The sequence below is a fragment of the Podarcis melisellensis genome, assembly GCF_964234715.1.
Source record: "Podarcis melisellensis genome assembly, chromosome: 12".
Lineage (NCBI taxonomy): Eukaryota > Metazoa > Chordata > Lepidosauria > Squamata > Lacertidae > Podarcis > Podarcis melisellensis.
The window spans coordinates 10,892,594-10,902,616 of record NC_138544.1 but is presented as its reverse complement, the minus strand read 5'-3'; positions in this window follow the sequence as shown (position 1 = coordinate 10,902,616).

The window sequence follows — 10,023 nt, the reverse complement described above, 5'->3', positions numbered from 1 at the left end:
TGAAGCATATGTAACCTGAAGCGTATGTAACCCTAACCCTAACCCTAACCCTAAAGTATGGAGTGCACTAGGGTACATAATGCACATGTGAAAAGTACAGAAGTAAGTAATCACCACTGAACCTATGAATAACCATAGGTACATATATACAGCCTTAAAGTAAAGGTAAAGGTACCCCTGCCCGTACGGGCCAGTCTTGCCAGACTCTAGGGTTGTGCGCTCATCTCACTCTATAGGCCGGGAGCCAGCGCTGTCCGCAGACACTTCCGGGTCACGTGGCCAGCGTGACAAGCTGCATCTGGCGAGCCAGCGCAGCACACGGAAACCCCGTTTACCTTCCCACTGGTAAGCGGTCCCTATTTATCTACTTGCACCCGGGGGTGCTTTCAAACTGCTAGGTTGGCAGGCGCTGGGACTGAACGACAGGAGCGCACCCCGCTGCGGGGATTCGAACCGCCGACCATGCAATCGGCAAGTCCTAGGCGCTGAGGTTTTACCCACAGCGCCACCCGCGTCCCATATACAGCCTTATTCATTCATTCATTCATTCATTCATTCATTCATTCATTCATTTCTTACCTTTAAATACCACCTTTTTCTTGAGTGGAGATTTGAACCCTGGTCTCCCAGCTCCTAGTCTAACACTCTAACCATTATGCCACAATGGCTCTCACACCTGGCCACGGGAAGGGGTTTTGTTGAGGTGGGGGCACACATTTGCCCACAGGCCAGACTTGGTGTGTGAGGAGGAGAAGCAATTGCTAGTTCTGGTAGCTTCTTTTCTAGATCTTCATTCTCCGAGATTTCTCTTTTTTGCTTCCCTGCGCTGTCTGCCTTTTGCCCAAAGGAAAACCCCCCTCATGAAAAGGAAACCTATCCTGACTTCTGCCAGAATCCTTTTGGTTAAAACACGCGGACAAAATAAATGGCTGTTTCTGTTGGAACTCGGCAGAACTCGGAAATAATGTTTTTCATATTCCCCTCCGTCCTTGCCACGGCTTCTTTCGAGTTTTCTTCCCCCTCTGAGAAATGTGAGGTTGGCAAGGAATGCGTGAGCCTTCGAGAAAATCCGAGAGGGCAAGGAAAGGAATAACAACCAAAAGCAGGAGCTGACTTCATATAGAGAGCGCCTCCTCCCAAATCCCAGACTATTCAAATGTTGATTCTTTTGATAGACACCCAAATATGGAGAAAGTTCAGCATCCTTGGCTTTAAGGCTGTGTACACAGTCCCATTTATTCTGCATATAGCGCTCTTCCGCAGCTGGTTAGCCAACGTCTGTATTGTTGTGAGTTTTGGGGGTTGTGGGTTAGGCCGTATGCCTTCTAATTCTTGGATCCAGCAAGGATTCAATTGTTGGAATAGCTTCTTGGTGAATTAATGGCCCCTAAGTATGGGCTGTTAAGGTAACAAAGGAAGTGGCTCTGTGCCAGATGGCAACTCCCCCCCACCCAACTAGCTAGTAGTTAGAAGGACAACAGCTAGAGCAGAGTTGTGTGAGAGAGCGGAGCCAGAAGCAGGCTGAAGGCAGAAGCCTGAGAGGGAGAGAGATGCTTGAGAGTGTTGGAGATACGTGCAAATGTGTATGTGAACCCGGTCTTTGGGTGTTTGATTTTCGTTGTTGTGTATACTGTGTATATACGGACAATGACAATAAATTTATCTTGATCTTGATCTTGATCTTGATTTCTGCTTCAATCCAAGGATATATATAGCTAAGGGAGAAAGAAGACCTTCTTGGGATGTTAGTGCTGTGAGCCCCTCCAACATCAGGTATGATATATGTGCAAATAAGCCATATATCGTAAAGACACCACAGTCATTGCTGTCCCTCATTCTGAGGAATCTAAACCATAGAACCTCTGAAATCTTGCACGTCTCGGACATCAGGGTGGTGCACAAGAGTATTTAACCTGTAGTTTCCTAGACAATACTATATATTGATGGGTTTCCCCACAGACCAGCTTCAACAAACCATTGTTTTTTTCTGTTTTGTCCAACCCCAGCAAACTATGGTTTGTACAAACCAGAGTTTGCTCTCTAATGGTGATCACAAACCTATTTTTTCAGCATCTTGGGAGGTTCACCTCTTTGGGTTGCATCCCCCCCCCCCAGTGATGTTATATCTGAAACCAAAATGATCTCCTAAGGGAAACGCAGCCCCAAAGAAAATATTAGTTTTCAGCGTTTCACAGAGGAATGTCTCTTGATGGATCTCCTTGGAAAAAGCATTCAGTAATGTAGGTCCTGGCATAGAAATGGATTGTTTCAGGTCCCCATTGATCTCACATCAGTAAATGATCATATATTATAGGATAGATGTGAAGTAAGGTTAGATAAAGGTACTTCTGAGCATGTACAGACTGTTGTTCCTTTAGTGCTGAACTTTAGTGCCTGCTCCAAGTGGCTTAGAATTAAGAACAGGTGGATTTCAGCGTCCTTACTATGTATAATATACATATTGGACACATACTGATTGCAAATCGAGACACTTGTGCATAGTTTCTGACTGATCATTTCAGAACCCTTGATTAACAGTTTACACTGACAGCATCCCCACATTGCTCAGCCAACATGCACCAAACACAACTTGAAATGAAATACTTTGCCAAATATTTTGGGGGGGTTGTGCATAGAAGTATCAAGCAAAATATGTGTAGTTGACCACAATACACAACTGCACTGTAATTATTACATTTTAGTGGTGTTTCCCTGATCCGGTGTTCAGGAAAAAAATGATATCTAGATCCACTTTCACAGAAGTCGGCTACTGGTCTAGGTGGGCAAGTGGTTGTATTTCTGATCAGTAAATCTAATGTAAATGGAATTGCAATAGCCAAAGACAGTGAAACATTTACCTAGAGCCCTGCAACAACTTGGGGCGCGGGTGGCGCTGTGGTCTAAACCACAGAGCCTAGGGCTTGCTGATCAGAAGGTTGGCGGTTCAAATCCCTGTGATGGGATGAGCTCCTTTTGTTCGGTCTCAGCTCCTGCCCACCTAGCAGTTCGAAAGCACATCAAAGTGCAAGTAGATAAATAGGTGCCGCTCCGGCGGGAAGGTAAATGGCGTTTCCGTGTGCTGCTCTGGTTCGCCAGAAGCAGCTTAGTCATGCTGGCCACATGACCTGGAAGCTGTCTGCGGACAAACGCCAGCTCCCTCGGCCAGTAAGGTGAGATGAGTGCCGCAACCCCAGAGTCGTCCGGGATTGGACCTAATGGTCAGGGGTACCTATACCTTTACTGCAACAACTTGCTGGCTTTCCTGCTGTTTTCTGGGAAATTTGCACAGATTACAACCTTGACTTGCTCTATCAAGGCACTTCTTCAGTTCTTAAGCAACAATGCACGCTCTGGATTCTCTGACAAATTTTAGTTATGTCTTAACTTTTAAGAAGTGTTAAGTATGCTCTCTTGCTTTACTAATTTAAAATACATCAAGGGTTCAAGGAGGGTGGGTGGAAAGAGACCACTTAAGAGTGAAGTCACCTTACCCCTGTCCTCAGGAATATGGAGCCCAGGTGAAAACTCTCCTAACATTTATTGTACGAATTTATTATGCACCTACCGTACACTGGGATATGAAATTGTTTGCAGTTCTACCAAAGCTTCTAATCTTCCCCTCCACATCCCCCCTGCCTCTGAAGTTAGAGGACAGAGTTGGGGGGTGGGTGGGAATGAAAGGTGTCTTTGTTTATCGGATCTGAATTATGAACCTATAGCAAGGAGATGCAGGCAAGCTTTTTTAAAACGTCTGGCAGTCAGAACAGTCTGGTAGCTGCAGGGAACTTTTTATTTTATTTATGCAGTGTTTTCACCCAATTAAATGAAAAGCCATAACATGCAGAGCTACCAGAAAATCTGGGGAACTGGCTTTTTTTTTTAAAAGGCATAATAAAAAAGGGCATATGTGCTGTTTGTGGGTGGCATGGCAAACATTGGTGGTTGTGTTGTGGTCCTATCGATGCCGGGGCAGGATGGCGTTCTGATAACTGTTATGTAAAGTCAAGCGCATCATGGGACAGATCATGACCTCATATAAATCACAGCAATGCAATGTCATCAGTAAAAAGTCACACTTCAATGAAGGACCACTGGCTAGCCCCAAGAAAATAAAGCGAAGACTGTCTGGAATGCCTCACCAAAAGCTAGACATATTTAAAATGTTTTTTTTAAAAAAAGAAAATGTAAAGTGTGTGTGAGCTTTGAAGAATACTTTTCAATATTGCCAACACCAAAGACTTTTAATTTACTATGAAACCAGCTCCTTGACGTTTATTTTCTTTTATATGCTGTAAAAAATACCTGTATATCCTAATAAAAGATTACATTTTGGAACTGTTTCATCCTAGTATGAAACTTTTTCTGCCGTGAAACTAATGAACTATGTCTACCCACAAATATGTTCCATTGAGTTCAATAGGATTTGCCCCATGTACAGGATTGCAGCCAATGGGATAATATGAACATTAGTTTTCATATTTAAACAAGTTTCTAATTGCTCCTATATATCGTCCGCCACTTCCATTTTGTTTGTCCTGTGTACCACAGCATGTTATCAGAAAGCTCACTCCCTGATTATTTCAATTATGCATATAAAATGTTGTATTTGTTCTAACTTTTGTCTTATCGCATGTACTTCGGATTTGTAAAGCTCAAACGCAAACCCGTTTAGAACAAGTCCCAACCAGATGTGAAATAGAGGAAATGATGGCATAGCAACGTGGACATTAACAGCACAATTGTTCTTACTCCGAGACTGCAGACTTGCATCTCAATCCTATGTAGTTTTCATTGGAAGTAATCCCAGTTGTATTTGGTGGCTCTCACTCCCAGGTATATTGACACAGGATGGTGTAGTTGAGCACTTAATAGCTCAGCCATTAGCCTGTAAAGTGGCTGGTCTTGAAACTGACAGTTCTGGTCCAATAACACAGTGATGTGAAGCAGTTGTGTTCATAATCTTCTGTTCAGGGTGTTCCTGCAGCGTTTCTTAGAGACAAAGGTCCTACAGTGGTACCTCGGGTTACAGATGCTTCAGGTTACATACACTTCAGGTTATAGACTCCGCTAATCCAGAAATATTACCTCGGGTTAAGAACTTTGTTTCAGGATGAGAACAGAAATCGCACGCCGGTGGCGCAGCGGCAGCAGGAGGCCCCATTAGCTAAAGTGGTGCTTCAGGTTAAGAACAGTAGCAGGTTAAGAACGGAGCTCCAGAACGAATTAAGTACTTAACCCGAGGTACCACTGTACTTGTGTATACTGAGAGTAATGCAAAGGGCAGTGTGAACTGGTCTTTCTCTGGACCTGTATCTGAGACTGGGAACCGTGGATCAAGTCTGAAACACAACAAGTGCTGGACTATCAGATCTGCTACCAAAGGATTACATTTCCAGCTGCGGGGGGAGTTTTATTGATTTATAAAATTTATACACTGCTTAATGTAAGAATAAACATCCAGGTCTGAGACAGAACACAACTGCTCACTTTGAGGTGTGGAAAGATCTTTGGAAACATTTTTTTATTAGGCTGATACCAAAAGCCACTGATTGCTGTATCTGTCAATTCAGGCAGGTAAAAGATGGTCTTGGTTTTGGCCATACTGGGACAATTTGGGACCACCAGCAAACTATGGCTGGCATCTCAGGGAGGTTTTTCTTTCTCTGAAGACAGGGCTCTTTTGTAGAATGGCAGATCTTCATTACATAACACCTCGTGAGAGATTTTTTATAAATGATCTACAGTATTTCATTCATTCAAAATAAATATTGGCCCACTTGCTGGATCTCATTCCCTGCCCCTATTATTATTCAAAGCTATTGAGTTTAGCCAACATTCAGACTTAGCTTGAATTATAAATAGCATAATACACCGAGTACTTTCTGTTAAGGGCAAAACTAAGCCGCGGTTAATCTGACTTTTGGAATACATTAAAATGTATATTAAAATTCCTGCGAATTTTCACAACAAGCCAACACCAACATAGTTGTTACTTCTGTGTCTAGAATTTGCACACTAGGAGTATGATGTCAGGGTAAAAGAATTGAAAATGAATTTTATCTGATTGGCAAGAGAGTTTCAAGAACTAAAATGCTAAATAAATATTTGACAGCTGCATTCCCTAGTATAATTTATTTCACATATGCACTTTTAAAAGGAGAATAGTTATGTAAAATTGAGCAATTTCTAGACAAACCATTCAGCGGAATGGAGTGGCAGTTGTTATTGCATCACAGTGAAAAACTGTCCATTGAATTATTATGGGACTACTGAATTTTTTTTATCAAGAAGTTGAGGTTTTGACATTAATATTGCAATTAATGAAGGAATAAATTACACAACATGTATTCTGATGAAAAATAATCCTTTGTACAAGGAAGGTAGAGTTTTTAAAAATACAGTTCTGGTTTCATAGCTTGTTCTTTTGTTATTATAATAATTTTTGGACATGTTGAAGTCTTTGCAGCTTCTCTCACACACGGCAGTAATAGGTACAGCAGTTGTTTCTGTCTGGTTTTACCCATGTGACTTACTGGTTGTTTCTCTCTGTGTTATTGCAGCTGACAGAAAGGCAGGAGTAAAATATTAAATAAAAATCTAGTTTATTTCACTTTTTGAATATTTCTTTCTCCTTTTTCCTAGTAGCCAAAAAAAGACAGACTTCTAGGAAACAGCAACTATGTGTAAATGAAGGAGAACTAATTTCCCCTTTTGAACTAACAACCAGACATTTATATCAACATAAAAATGCAGGTTTCCACTCATTATAACAAAAATAGTCAATTGAGGGAAATTGGGCAAATGGAGGACAGAGGAAAGAAATACAGAATTTGAATTTATAGCACAGTGGGGGAAGGTTTCAAGAGGTTGCAAGGGGGGGAGTGTAATTTTTCCTTTCCCCTCTTCTGAAACTTTCCCCCTCTTGTAAGTTCTAGATTCCTTTTTCAGGTTGGCTGGAAACCATGAATAGGAACACTTCTGTTAGGGCTGAAAATACACTGTGACATAATATTGTGGATCCTACATAACAGCTAGCTTTACAGTTCTATGCTTGTAAGTAGGAAAGTGAAGCAGGAGAAATCACAGCCAGGTAATGGTTTCTTGCTAGTGTGCTAAAAAGCATTCCTTTGTAAAATATAGAAAAAGATAAAGTGGTGGGGCCCCAACATCAGAATACAGTTATTTCCCCAAGGGAGATCCTGCCAGTGGCATAGCGTGGGTTGTCAGCACCCGGGGCAAGGCAAGTAATTTGTGCCCCCTAACCCGTGGATTTGTGCCCCCTAACCCCCAGATGTTGCGCCTGGTACGGCCGGCCCCCCTGCACCCCCCACGCTACGCCACTGGATCCTGCTAATATCTATATTGTTGTCCTTTCAATTCCAGGCAAAGATTCATCTATTTCCTGAGACATTTTTAGCAACAATCACAATCCTGGTGATTGTTTTTTCCTGGATTTTAAATTCTTGCTACCTTTCAGTTCCTGTCTTTCAGTTTTTGTGTTTTGATTATTGTTTAGATTTGCTGCACAGGTGACTCTCAACTGACATTCTGGGAATAGCTCATAAAGCAAAATTGCGTATAGTCAAAACTAGGCTTGCCATATGTCAGGAAAATTCCTGACATCTCCTGGTTTCTGGGTGTAAAAATGGTGTTGGGGGTATTTTGCCGAAATGGCAAAATGTCAGAGAAAACCCAGAGGTATGGCAATGTGATGGAAAAATTATCTGAGTAAAGGGTGAATCTGGATTAAGTGGAAAGAAAATTAGGGCTGATATTTTGATGCTAACAACTGTTGTGTGGATGCTGTAAAAACACATACATGAGGGGAACTAGGCCCACAATAAACAGTTATCTGCTAAATGCAGTTGCTTGTCAAAACTTCAGTAAAATTAAGCATAATCATAAGCTATGCATGCAGTTTAAATTTTGAAAGTAGAATTTTGCCAGTATGTCGTCATTTGCAGAGGGAACCATCTAGTGGTTGCTATGTGCAATGCTTTTATATGTCTGTTGTTTTTGTCCATGGAGTTTCCTTGGCAGGGATACTGGAGTGGCTTGTCAGTTCCTGCTCCAGGTGGATCACATTTGGTCAAAACTCTCCACTATGACCTGTCCGTCTCGGGTGGCCCTGCACAGCATAGCTCATAGCTTCTCTGAGTTATTCAAGCCCCTTCGCCACGACAAGGCAGTGATCCATGAAGGGAAAGAAATGGAGGCAGTGAGAGATTTTACTTTCTTGGGCTCCATGATCACTGCAGATGATGACAGCAGTCACAAAATTAAAAGACGCCTGCTTCTTGGGAGAAAAGCAATGACAAACCTAGACAGCATCTTAAAAAGCAGAGACATCACCTTGCTGACAAAGGTCCGTATAGTTAAAGCTATGGTTTTCCCAGTAGTGATGTATGGAAGTGAGAGCTGGACCATAAAGAAGGCTGATCGCCGAAGAATTGATGCTTTTAAATTATGGTGCTGGAGGAGACTCTTGAGAGTCCCATGGACTGCAAGAAGATCAAACCTATCCATTCTGAAGGAAATCAGCCCTGAGTGCTCACTGGAAAGACAAATCCTGAAGCTGAGGCTGCAATACTTTGGCCACCTCATGAGAAGAGAAGACTCTCTGGAAAAGACCCTGATGTTGGGAAAGATGCACAAGGAGAAGGGGACGACAGAGTACAAGAGTACAAGATGGTTGGACAGTGTTCTCGAAGCTACCAGCATGAGTTTGACCAAACTGAAGGAGGCAGTGGAAGACAGGAGGGCCTGGCGTGCTCTGGTCCATGAATTCAAGAAGAGTTGGATACATCTAAACCAGTGTTTCCCAACCTTTTTTGGGCAAAGGCACACTTGTTTCATGAAAAAAATCTCGAGGCACACCACCATTAGAAAATGTTTAAAAAATTAACTCTGTGCCTATATTGACTATATATAAAGTAACTCTCTTTAATAGGAATCAAATAAACACAAAGAAAGTATTTTATAATTACTTTATTATGAAATAGTAAGTAAACAGAAATATGAAAAATTATAAAATACTTTATTCAGTGCGCCTTTTGTCCCTCTCCTCGAAATGCTCCAACTCAATGTTCCTCCGCGGGCTGGCCATTGGAGAGCCGTGTCGCCCACACCGCAGCCCAATACAATATGAACCCTCCCCTCGCAAGCGGCAACCCCTCCACACTCCCCACCTTAAGCCTCCACACGCGCCCTGCCCAAAGAGATGCCCGCCCGCGCGCGAGGGGATCCTTTACCTCAGCATCCCGCCAAAAAAAAAAGGGGGCGGGAGACTGCGGTCCCTGAGAGGCTGGGCGTTAGGAAGAAGCAGCCGCCTTCATCCAAGCAGGAGCAGCAGCAGCTGTAGCTGTAGTAGCGCCAAGCTGTGCCGGGGACTCCGTGCCCATGAGGAGAGGGAGGGGAGAGAGAGGAGAGGCAGCAGGTCGCCCTCTTAAGTCACGCGCGCGCAGGCACCACCACGCATCCCTTGCGCCCTCTCGCAGAGCCCCTGCTCAGCACCTCCCGCCTCGGGGACGCCCGTCATGAGCCGCTGAGAGGCCGCCAAGCCTCCAGGCTGCTCCCATTCAGCCTTAGACGCGCCCGCCTCGGGAAAAGCGGTGCTGGGAGGCGGAGAGAGAGAGAGAGAGAGGACGCCGCTGAGAGGCCGCCAAGCCTCCAGGCTGCTCCCATTCAGCCTTAGGCGCGCCCGCCTCGGGAAAAGCGGTGCTGGGAGGCGGAGAGAGAGAGAGAGAGAGGACGCCGCTGAGAGGCCGCCAAGCCTCCAGGCTGCTCCCATTCAGCCTTAGGCGCGCGCCCGCCTCGGGGAAAGCGGTGCTGGGAGGCGGAGAGAGAGAGAGAGAGAGAGAGAGAGAGAGAGAGAGAGAGAGGACGCCGCTGGCCGCGTCCCACCCTCAGTCAGTCGGCTCGGAGCTACTGAGGAGAGGGAGGTGGGGACGACGGCGCGTCTGTTCCGCTCGGGGCCAGCGCGCCCCCGCCCCCCTCTCCAGAATCCCCAACTAAATACGATGC